The 12,917-nt window shown below is 40.4% G+C and overlaps 1 pseudogene; it reads right to left on the bottom strand.

The window, feature by feature from the left end:
- Window positions 1–550: 550 nt before the first annotated feature.
- Window positions 551–1,098, bottom strand: LOC129669343 (myosin regulatory light chain RLC-A-like; annotated as a pseudogene).
- Between the last annotated feature and the right edge of the window lie 11,819 nt (window positions 1,099–12,917).

Below are 12,917 nucleotides of genomic sequence, written 5' to 3' on the forward strand. Positions count from 1 at the left end.
AATCTTTGTTCCCCTTCTGGAATCCCCGGCATACCGCACAATCAATCTCTTTTCTTTTTCAGGTGCTGGATACGGAACCTAGGTCCTCCAAATGCTGTGTATGCACTCTCTCCCACTGAACTGGACCCTCAGCCACTCACCATCATTTTCATTTCTTAATAATTTACTTATCTCTAGCTCCTGCTCTCCACATACAGTTTTCATGGAAGCTTCACAGCACCATGCTTCTTCTTCTTTTTTTTTTATCAGAAAGTTTAATTATCCTTCAGAAAAAATTGAGTAAATAACTTTCTCTGAAAAAATATACTGACTCTGTGTGGGCTCCAGTTATTACACAGGAGGGACAAGACCTTACAAAGTTGCTGGTTGGATAATGACAGAAAGTCCCATTTCCAGTCTGATGATAAAGGTACATATGGCCCAAAGTACATATGGCTGAGAATAAATACAAAAGAAAGGCCAAAGGCATTAAAGCTGGGACATGCAACGGGTTCTAGGAGAAAAATCTCAGGAATACCCCCAGAGGCTAAGGGAACATTTGACTGGAATTTGAAGCTCCTCAGTCGTCTTTGTCCTTTTCTCCGTGCTTGAGGATGCGTGTGAACTCGATGTAGTTGAAGTTCCCCTTCTTGTCGATGGGGGCCTCCCTGTATATCATCCACTTCCTCATCTGTGAAGCAGTCGCCCATGGTGGTCAGCAGCTCCCTCAGGGAGTCCTGGATGGTGCCGATTGCTTGCTTCCTCATCAAAGCAAGCAAAGGCATTTCTGATGACATTCTCAGGATCTGTGCCATTCAGTTTCTCACCAAACATGGTGAGGAACATGGTGAAATTGATGGGCCCCGGGGCCTCATTCATCATGGCATCCAGGTATTCATCAGTTGGATTTTTTCCCATTGAAGCAAGCATGTCGTGCAGGTCCTCCTTGTCGATGAAGCCATCCCTGTTCTGGTCGATCATGTTGAACGCCTCTTTGAACTCTTCGATCTGGGACTGGTCAAATGTGGCGAACACGTTGGATGTTGCGCGCTGAGGGCGCTTCTTGGTGGTCTTGGTCTTTGCCCTTTTGCTCGACATGGTGGCGATTAAATCCCTGCTCAGCCGGGGCGATCGAGGCTCCCGCTGTGACGCTCCGCCGGCGGCGCCCACCTACTCGCTGACCACCCGCGCACCATGCTTCTTCATAGGCTGTGTCCTTGCTTATGCTTTCCCCTTTCCTCAAAAGTATTCTCAGATTTGTTCATAGGTAGATTTTATTTTCTTTTTAATTTTGCCACCCTTAAGTTAGAATATTTAATAGTTTTCACCACAGTCTACTTTTGGATAAACCCTGACCAAGATATGTCACAAGAACCTAGAAAAATTCTCACAAATAAGAATTAAGCCTGGTGACAAGGCCTCTTATGAGCACCTCAGTGAGCATGTAAGCTGAAGTGGAACTAATCAATGTTTATGCTGAAGTAGCCAGAAAAGAATTACACGTGGCTCCTGTTTGGAGAACCTCCACTATCCCCGCTGTGTTTCTGCTGTAAACAACAGTAGCTTTCTTAAATAATGGGTAAATTCCGGCTCTTCCAGTTACCCTCCAGCCATTTATGCTATACCTCAGCCACTGTGCAAGGGACACCACCCCAACCCTAATCTTACAAAGAAAATATAGGCCTTTTCTTCTGTCACAGAACCATGCACAGAGTTCTTTCTATAACTTCTCTCCACGGCATAAGGGTCAGAAGTTATTAGCAGCTGAAGTCATAGGTAGCAGTTAAAAGCCTTGTAAGACAAAGGGAAGCAACAAGAAAGTGGGCTAGAAATCTGTGCCCTAGAAACTTCAAGACATCTGCTTTATGACAGTTCTCATTTTGTTTTATTTTATTTTTTCTTATTTAATTTATTCACTTTACATCCTTGTAGCCCCTTCTATCCTCTCCCTCCCGCCTCCCCTTCCTCCAAAAATATGAAAGTTCTCTTAAGAAGCAGAGGCAAGTCCAGGGCTGTATGTAGACATCAGGTTCCTAGTACAGACACATCAGTAAATCACCCAAAGCATGTGGGATCTGGAGTCAGAAAATGTGATGAGATTGAAGGTAGTGATAACTGCCTCACATTGGTGTTGGGGTTAGAGGTCAGTGCATAAATAAGACTTTGACCCCTTTTCCTTGGCTCCAAGTCTGTAACTCAGTGGAGACTTGCTGTGTTTTCTGGGCTGGGAGGTCCTGGAACATGCAAGATGCTAAAATGAGGACTTTGATTTGGGAGGAGCTAAGAGATTCAGGGCAGATCTATGTTAATCCAAAGGCTGATGGACAGATAATCCCTGAGGAAGCTTCTAAGTCCAGTGCACACTTCCAGAGGCTCTTCTCTTGGCTAGAATTTTCTTCTTCATGAGCAGTTGTCAAATTATAGCTACACAGATCGGGCATCCACAATCTGTACTTCCCTTCCAGGACCCCCAGATGATGAGGAGGTGTTTTAAGAGTCTTAATTCTTTGATTGGAACACTTTAAAAAAGCTCCATCTCCTATTATGAAATTTGTCTTGTGGGTTATAGTATAACAAACTATTTTTTTTCTATTTTCTCGTCTTCTCCCAAAGTTAAACTTGCTGGATCAGATACATAGGCAAGCTGTTAGAATCTCCCAGAATAAAATGGGGAGAGTTAGATGACTATTAACAGAAGAGGTGGGTTACAGTCTAATATCTCTCTATTTTATAGAAAATGAAATAGGAAAGTTGACAAAGAGAGAAAGAAAGTCTGTCATCTGCCTCAGAGAGATTGGCTTAGTTTGTGAAACACCAACAGCAGACAATGGGAAGTATAGCTCAAGCAAGAGAGGCTCAGAGTATTTGCATTGCGATTTCACTGAAGGACATGTAAACATTTTAAAATTAATTTTATAACGTGCATGTATGCAAGAAAACAACATGACCAAAGCTCATATGCACTCACAGAGAGTGAAGCAGCATGTATAGGGCCTGCAAGGGTCAGCACCAGGTCCTCTCTCTATATATCATGGCTTCCAGTTTAGTGCTTTTATGGAACTCCTGAGTGCCTAAATGATTGGGTCTCTGATTCTTATGCCTTTTTTTGTGCTCTTTTTCTTCTGTTGTTTTGTCTTCTCCAATTCCAATGTGTTCATTTTTGTTTTATCGTATTATCTTATTGTATTATTATCCTTGAAAAGCCTGTTTGTTTTGCAGTGAGAGAAAGAAAGTGAGTGACTCTGGATGGGATAGAAGGTGGGGGAGAGACTGGGATGAGTAGAGGGAGGAGAAAACCATAATTAGTATATGTTATATGAGAAAAATTAAATGTATTTTCTATAAAAGGACACATACATATATACATATACATATATACATACACATATACATATAATGTGTGTGTGTAAGTATATATACATGAGTGCAGTTGCCCACAGATGCCAGAAAAGGGTAATAAGTACCCTGGAGCTGGAGTTAGATGAGGTTGGGGACTGTCTGAAGCTTGTCTAGGAACTAAATTTGAGTCTTCTGCAAGAGCAGTATGTGCTCTTAACTGCTGAGCCACTTTTTGACACCTCAGTGACATGGGCAGGAGAAGAAAAATTGACAGAAGGTCCATGGTGGCAGCTTTAGGAGACGCTGGGAAAACCCTCTCTTCTAGGTACCAATCACATGACTACAACAACCTTAGGATGCCATTTTTTAAAAGAGAACATTTTTGTATTGTCAGTCCATGAACCTCTGTGGTCAGCAGACCTGGAAAAAATGACAGCAAGCATCATGAAACTACATGCTTAGACTTAGTCAGAAGAACAATGACAAGATTACAAAGGGGAGGCTGGAAACACAACTGCATGGTATTCAGGACCTAAAACCTGGACAAAGCCAGTCTGCATGCAGAAGACCTTAGATCTAGTTTGCAAGAAATGAAACAAACTTCAGGAAGGAATGCACAGAGGCAGAGCCAACATTCACAATCTGATGCCCAAAGAAGAGTCCAGAGATGTAAATAGCATCTGAGACTCAAACTGGGAAGAACTGTTCATTTCTCTGAGCAGTGTCTATACCCAGTCTTCCAGAGGATGGCCTAGAGGCAAGAACAGTATTCACAGCACTCTCCCTAAGGACATCTGGATGATGACTCTTCCTAGAGTTATGATCAGCATCTCTTACCTGACATTGCAAAGAAAGCCCCAAAGGTGTTATATATAGGTTTTGGGGAGCTAGGGAAGAACTGTCTAGAAACTCAAAATAGGAAACAGTAAATAGACCAGCCCACCTTGAAACATGGCTCTCTCCTCTTAACAGTTATTCTTCTTTTATTTCTACCCAAGCCCAATTCCTCCCTTATTTAATAACTGTATAGTATTCAATACTGTATCTCTTTTCCTCTATCCTTCCTTTTCATATTTTACTATGAAGAACATAGGCTAGCTTGGTTTGCTGGGTCTCAGTGTCTCAAGCTCCTGTGAGTTAGGACTGTTCTAGGTGATCCCATTGTGTTTTTTTTACTTCTCCCTTTTCATGCTATTTTTAGCCAAACTATCTCATTTCTATACACTTTTATTACTAATGTTTCCCCATCAAGCCAATACCAACCAATAATTTTATGCTGATTTTCCCTTTCTACTCTTACTCATAGTAACTAATACACTAGTGCACAGAGCACTGTTTCCCTTTATTGCAGAAAATGATTGATGTTTCAGGTGTGATTGTCTATGATTTAACGGTTCAATGTCTCTCACATTTAGTCTCACAGTGTGATGACCTCCACCATGCTATGACACAGCAAGAATGCCTTGACCTTTATATTAGACTGCCTCAACATCCAGAATTGTGAGCTAGTGTGTTTCTTTTCTTAACTAATTGCCCACCCTGTGGTATTCCATAAAAACAGTAGAAAATGAACTAAAACACCATATTTACTACATAAGTTGTGAATAGGACTACAACTAGCTTAAGTATGCACTATTCTAATGCACTCACCGAGAGCTACCTAATTGGTGTATAACATAAACTACAGATTAAGAAGTGGTAGTATCATTACCCTGTGTATTTAAAATCTTTAGTGGTAGAGGTACTCCTCACTCTAGGTCATGATGTTCCTCCTTTACTATCTTTGACAGCAGCAGAGGTTGCAGTACTTTCAGGATTTTTATTTAACAAACTGCATTATCATAGCTCCCATTTCACATACCAGGCACCCAGTATTTGGTTTATTCCATGTGCTGATTATGTGGAATCAGCCTTGAACTAAAATTCAATAAATGGCCATTGAATGGTCTGTGCTCATAAAAAGTAAGTGTGAGCTTAGCTGTAGCCAGGATTTAATGTATTACTTATTTCTCATGAAGTACTATGGTTGTTTGAATAAGAATACCCATAGGCTCATATATTTTAAAGCAGAGTCAAAAGGGAGTAGAACTAGCTGAGAAGGATCAGGAGGTGTGGCCTGGGTGGACATGGCCTTGTAGGATAAGGTGTGTCACAGGGGTGGGCGGTGGGCTTTGAGTTTTCTGAAGCCCAAGCCAGGCCCAGTGTTTCTCTGTCTTCTTGCTGCCTCCAGATCCAAATGTAGAACTCTCCACAAAATGCTATGTGTCCTTAAGCGAACAAACAAAAAATTGTATGATTGTTTTGAGTGCATGCATGTCTGCATACCATGTGTGTGCCTGGTGTCAGCAGAATTCAGAAGAGAGTTTCAGTTCCCTAAAAACTGGAGTTATAAGGTTTGTGAGCCACCTGTGAGTTCTAGGAACCTAATCTGGATCCTCTATAAGACTAGCAGGTGCTTTACTGCTTAAACCTTAAGTCCTAACTGCTGAATCCTCTCTCCAGCCCCCTTAAATTTATTTGTTCATTTGTTTCGTTAGGTTTTTTGAGACAGTGGTTCTCTGTATAGCTCTGGTTGCCTTTAAAGTTGCTCTGTAGACCACACTGGCCTCGAATTCATAGAGATCTGACTGCCCTTGCCTCCCAAGCTCTGGGATTAAAGGCATGAGCCACCACCTCCCAGCTCCTTAAATTTATTTTAAAGGCAGAATTTCATATATCCTATTATGTCCTTGAACTTGCTGTGTTCAAGAGGATGACTTTGACTTTCTGATTCTTTTGCCTCCATCTATCAAGTTGTGGGATTAAAGATATGTGTCACGATTCCCATTTTATGAGATGCTGGTTACTGAAAACAATACCTCATAAAAGCTAGCAAATAATGTACCAATTGAGCTATACCCCCAGCTATCTCATTTTGTTATTCTTTCACAAGTTATCTTTCCAGAGCAATTTAGGCATTTTATGAAGTTGTTAAATTATCATGCAAAGTTATTATTTTGTCATTTTTCCTTCTTTACTACTCATCTCCCATTTCCCTCCTGCTAGTGAACCTCCTCATTTCTCACGTTGATAGCTCCCCCTCTGCTTTGATATTCTCTTCCCCCTTAAGATCCCCCCTTCCCCTCCAATAGTCTCCTTTCTACTTTCATGGCCTATATCCACACCTACACATATATATCAACTTGGACCAAAAATTAAAATTCAGGATCTGAGTGAGAGAGAAAATGTTTTTGGTTTTTTTTTTTTTTTTTTGAGATAAGGTTTCTCTGTGTAGCCATGGCTGTCCTGGACTCACTTGTAGACCAGGCTGGCCTCAAATTCACAGAGATCTTCCTGCCTCTGCCTCCTTGAGTGCTGGGATTATAGGAGTGATATAATGCCACCACACCTGGCGTTATTTGTTTTTCTGAATCTGATTTTCTTTTGTTCTTTTTTTATTTTTAATTATACTTTATTTACTTTTTATCCCCCCTCTAGTTCCCTCCCAATCCATCCCTTTCTCCCCCTCTCCATAAACTCCCCTCCCCAAGCCCACTGGTAGGGGAGGGTTTCTTTTTCTTCCTTCTGATCCTAGTCTGTTAGGTCTCATCCGGAGTGGCTGCATTGTCTTCCTCTGTGGTAAGGCTGCTCCCACCTCAGAGGGAGGCGATCAAAGGGCAGGCCAATCAGTTCATGTCAGAGACAGTCTCTATTCCCATTACTGTGGAATCCACTTGGACAATGAACTGCCATAGGCTACATATGTGCAGGGGTTCTAGGTTATCTCCATACATGGTACTTGGTTGGAGTATGAGTCTCAGGAAAGGCCCCTGTGCTCAAATTTTTTTGGTTCTGTTGCTCTCCTTGTGGACCTCCTGTCCTCTCCAGATCTAACTATTATTTCCCACTTCTTTCATAAGATTCCCTTCATTCTGCCCAAAGTTTGACCATAAGTCTCAACATCTGCTTTGATAGTCTGCAGGCAGAGCCTTTCAGAGGCCCTGTGTGGGAGGCTCCTAACTTGTTTCCTGTTTTCTTATTATTCTGATGTCCTTCCTCTTTGCCTTTCGGGATGGGGATTGAGCCTTATAGCCAGAGTCCTCCCTCTTGCTTAGTTTCTTTAGATGTACAGATTTTAGTGGGTTTATCCTACATTATATGTCTATATGAGTGAGTATATATCATGTGTGTCTGTCCTTCTACTTCTGGGATAGCTCACCCAGGATGATCCTTCCCATATCCCACCATTTACCTGCAAATTTCATGATTTCCTTGTTTTTCATTGTTGAGTAATATTTCATTGTGTAGATGTATCACAATTTCTGTATCCATTCTTCAGTTGAAGGGCATCTGGGTTGTTTCCAGCTTCTGGCTATTACAAATAAAGCTGCTACAAACATGGTTGAGCAAATGTCCTTATTATGTACTTGAGTCTCTTCTGGATATATGCCTAGGAGTGGTATAGCTGGGTCTTGAAGAAGCGCTATTCCTTGTTGTCTGAAAAAGCGTCAGATTGATTTCCAGAGTGGCTGTACCAGTTTACATTCCCACCAGCAGTGGAGGAGGGTTCCCCTTTCTCCACAACCTCTCCAGCATGTGTTGTCCCTTGAGTTTTTCATCTTGGCCATTCTGATGGGTGTAAGGTGAAATCTCAGGGTTGTTTTGATTTGCATTTCCCTAATGGCTAATGACTACAGATATCAAGCCAGACTACCTAGCACAACTATCTGCCATACCTAACAGAAAAAGAAAAACAGCATGAATTCATATCCAGCAATCTAGCTGTACAGAGAATACTGGAAGCAATATTTTGGACTAAAGGAAAAAAATAAGTAAGTATACCTAAGAGGCTACAGAAAGAAAACAATGAAGTTAGAATTATTGGAACACAGAAATAAAACTGAGGACAGAAATAGAAAAAAAAATAAAGAAACAGCTAAATGACAGCAACCATTACATACCTTGCAATAATAACTTTAAATATTAATGGGCTTAATTCATATACAAAGGTTGGTTGAATGGATCAAGAGACAAAATTCACGGTTTTGTTTTCTAGGAAAAAAAAAAACAACTCATCTTAACATCAATGATTGTTCCCTTTTCTACAGTTGTGACCCCATGTTAGCCTGCTTATCTTAATGTTTGTGACCAATGGGATCAAACTCCAGCAGCATGGCTACCTCTACCGGCTAAGTCATAAATGTGTCTCTAGAACTTCATGGGCATCAGGAAATGACCTATTAAGGTGGTGTCATCCAGGTTGGCACATTTAAGGGAAAGCTTTACACATCAGGTAAAAGCTGGCAAGCCCCAAGGCAAAGACATAGACAAAGCTATCATTTGCAGCACCAGCATTTGCCTATGTCCACACCTGAGGTTGTGTAGCTCTTTGTAGCCATGGGAATCAGGTATTCGGATAGATGTCATGCTAGATCGCCAAGTGTCTGGTTTTAACAACAGTACCTCAGGCCCAGGCAGTGTAGTGTAGAGCAAGACTCCATTCACTGCAGTTATATAATGAGAGCAAGGCACGATTTTTTACTTTGGAACTTAGTGCCAAAGTAAAAATTTACCTGGAACTTAGTACCAGGCAGAGAAAACAAAATTTGGCCAGGCCTTAACAGTCCCCGATCTCAGGCCAGTATCTATGGACAGGGCCACTGGAATATCCTTTATGAGCAAAGGTGCACAGTCCCAATATGTTTGCTGGATTTCTATTGCAGCCAGCATTGCCTGTGGTTGTGTCAATTATAAGTCTCGTGTCATTAGACCATATCAGTAGAAAACAGCCCATAGCAATGTCAATTTCAGTTCAACCCACCACTACATTAGTCATAGATGACTAGTATAAAACTTTGACACAGATTTCTGGTATTAGTGGCCAAAAACATGCCATAAGAGCCTGAGGCCAGTTTTTCCATAATCATTCTTGCCAGAGCCAAGGAGAATTAAATAAATAAAGAAAGACAAGCTTGCAGCTCTGAACAAAGTGTCTATATCTACTCTGTAGGGAGACTTATGTTCTCTCTTAGTTTGTTCTGACTACCATACCAACTGAGGTTTGGAAAAACTACATCTCGGGGATTCAAACAATAACAGCAGGTCTGCACATCATCTTGTGCTGATATAGTAGACATTACTACAGGTAGAGACAATAAGCAGGCTGCTTCAAACTATGAGAAGGACAGGCAGGAAGTCAATAGTGAAGACTGGAATAAATACCAAGTTTTTCGATGTGTAGATGCCATTGCCTGCCAACAGGCACCAAAAACTTGCAGGAAATCACGACTTTACTTAGTGGTCAGAGTAACTGGCTAACTTGAAGAAATTTTTGTAATGGAGAATTTACAGCACTAGTTTTAAGGAAACTCAACAAGCTTCAAGAAAACAGTGAGAAATGAGTCAGTACTCAAACATAAGGTATTTTACACAGAAATAGACACAAATCAAAGCTGCTCAGAAATCTATCTGAAAAATACAGCCGAATGAAATTAACATAGCCAATGAAGGCATCAGTGGCAAGGCAAATCTGATAAAAGAATTATTAAAGACAAACACAAGCCGGTTGAAAATAAACAGTTGAGAAAAATCATAATAAATTAATAAATGGCTATATAATCTCTCAGATGAGAAGCACAGGTTACACAGTATTCATCTGGAGGAAATCAATTATCTTTTCTATAAGTGCTCCAAATTATGTAATGTGCGGGTTGTACAATACCAGTCCCAGGGAGATATGAACAAAATCTGCTCACCCCAGAGAAGAAACCAATGGCAGACTAACGGAAGGATACCACCAAAGTCCATTTTGGTGAACCAATAAGTTTTATAAGGTTACTCAAAGGGGCAGAGATGACGCAAAGACACCCCTATTACCAAAGGAGCAGGGCTGACAGCTCACAAAATTTGGAACCCTGGTGCACACTGCATAGCCTCAAGGTGAATAGTTTCGATAATGCCTTTTTTAGGAACTTGGTCTTCATTTCTAAGCAGTTAAATTTGTCTCTGATTGCTGCTCAACTGGTCTGAGCCTCTTCTAGGTAACTCAGCTTGTCTGAGAGTGTCCCTCAGCAGTCCTTAGAGATTTTATGCTTGGAGAGTGGGAGTCTGTCCTGTCTAGGTTTATGTCAACTTGACATAAGCTAGAGTAATTTCAAAAGAGGGAACCTCAATTGAGAAAATGCCTCCATAAGATTCATCTGTAGGGTATTTTCTTAATAACTGATTGATGGGGAGGACCCAGCCCATTGTGAAAATTGCCATCCCTGGGCTGGTGGTCTTGGGTTCTATAAGGAAGCATGATGAGCAAGTCATGAGAAGCAAGTCAGTAAACAGCATCCTTCAATGACCTCTTCATCAGCATCTTCATCCATGTTCCTGCCCTGTTTGACTTCCTTTGATGATGAACAGTGATATGGAAGTGTAAGCCAAATAAACTTTCTTCCCCAAGTTGCTTTAGACAGGGATGAAGTAAATCTAGTCAATTTTAGGGCCTTCCTGAAGCTATTATGTTGTTTACTTCCTGAGATTAACCTGCTTTTCTGTAGTACAGGATGTTTCAGCTCCCTTTGAAACATTGTGTGACTTAACAAGCTTCTCTCAAGATAGAAGATTTTATTTGGTACAAACCTGCTATATATCAGTGTGCCTTCTGTGAGTGTTAGATAATTGTTTTCTTTTCCAGAATATACTCCATTGAAGGAATGGTAGATGTAATTACCAAAAATTCATAATATGTATTTTGAATACACGGAATAAGTTAGTGTGTGGCAAGAATAACCTTAATGGTTGCATATAATAAGAGGAAGCACAGCTAACACTAAAAACTTTTTTGAAAAGGCTACATGGAAATATTTCTGTAGAGGCATCCTAAAATATATACCTACACATATATCATATATCAAAATAATTTATATGATTATCTAATAAAGTGACATTGACCTATTAGATACCATAGGATATCACAAAAAAGGGTCAGTGACAAGAAAGCATTACTTCTTTTGAAGCTGTTGGCTATTGTGGTCCCATAGATACTTCCAAACATTATAGATTATTTGTGCCCAACTCTTCCCAGATCTATTCCTCTTGTCACCATCATCCCCCTTTTCTTTCATGTTCTCTGCAGTTATTCGAGGTTATGCACTGCCATATGAAGATTTGGAGCTAGGAACCTCAGATGAGAGAGACCAGGTGATGTTTGTCATTGTGGATCTAGTTTGCTTTTGTGTGACAGACTTTTCCTGGGCAGATTCAATACACATCTTTTGACTCAATAGGGAGCCCATGACAACCAAAGTACAGATACCACCAAAGACCAATTATGTGAACCACTGAGTTTTATTGGAGTTTTATTTATTCTTTACTTATAAGAATATTGGTAAGGGGTTACTTACAAGAGCAGAAATGACTCAAAGACAGCTCCATCACCAAAGCACACTCCAGCATGGGTAACAGTTCACAAAAATGGAAACCCGGAGCAAACTGAACATTCTGAAAAAAGATCAAGAGGTTGGGGAGTGTCCCTTGGACATAGTTGCTACAAAACTCTTCCAGGAAGTTAGGCTTATACAATAGTATTTCCAGGGAGACATGAACAAACATATACTCACCCCAGATAAGAAACCAATGGCAGAACAAAGGAAGGATACCAACCATGCATGATCATGAATAGAAGAAACTTCATTGTTGGCTGATGTTGTAGCTCTGCTGGTAGCAGTGTGTGGTCAGCTTGTAGTGGCTCATACCTGTATTTCTAAGCCATTAGAGACTTAAAGGCAGGAGGATCCGAAGTTCAAGGACATCCTTGCTTCAGCTTTTTTCCAGGCAGCTGGTCTAGTCTCAGGGTCTTATTTGCAGGTTGGTTGTCTGAGTGATTCTCAGTAGTCTTTATTGTTTACTTCAGGGGAAAAGAGAACCTATTGAATCTGATCAGTTTTAGGGACTTTATGAAACTATTTTGAGTAGTTTGCCTTCCACCTTAAGGATACAATGTTTCAGTCTCAGAGGCAACTGCTAAGCAACAGTTACTTCACTCAACATGATCTTGTCTAGTTCAGTCCTAAAAATGCCTGCAAATTTTATTTTTTTCTTTAAAGCTGTATAATTCCACAGTGTATATGTACCACATTTTCATTATGTATTTGTCAGTTCAAGGACATTTAGGCTGTTTCCATTTCCCAGCTATTGAGAATATAAACAACAATGAACATAGCCTAGAAAGTATCCATGGAGTAGAATGTTAAGTCATTCCTTAAGAATGTTAAGTCATGATTAAGTTACTTAAGCATATAGTAAAGATGTATATATATATCTTTAGATATATATTCTTATCTGGGTCATATGATTGATTTTAATTTATTTCTTAGTGTTGTAGAAGATGATTCTCTTAGCCAAACTGCCATGATATTCATTGGATCAGCAGTGCTTGCTGGCAAGACACCATTAGGATTGTTAACTGTTGATATTTTCTCATAGGATGGGGTGCAAGAAGCACTGGACTCTCATTTGAGATTCCAGATACTACTATCAGCTGTTTATATGCAATCCCCCTCTAGTTGCAAGTGGCCTTGGAGTTCTAAGGAGGTGCTAAAGTATGTAGGAGAGGAAAGGTTAACTGAATG

Source organism: Psammomys obesus, unplaced genomic scaffold (assembly GCF_907164565.1).
Source record: "Psammomys obesus unplaced genomic scaffold, mPsaObe1.curated_primary_1811, whole genome shotgun sequence".
NCBI classification, from domain to species: Eukaryota; Metazoa; Chordata; class Mammalia; order Rodentia; family Muridae; genus Psammomys; species Psammomys obesus.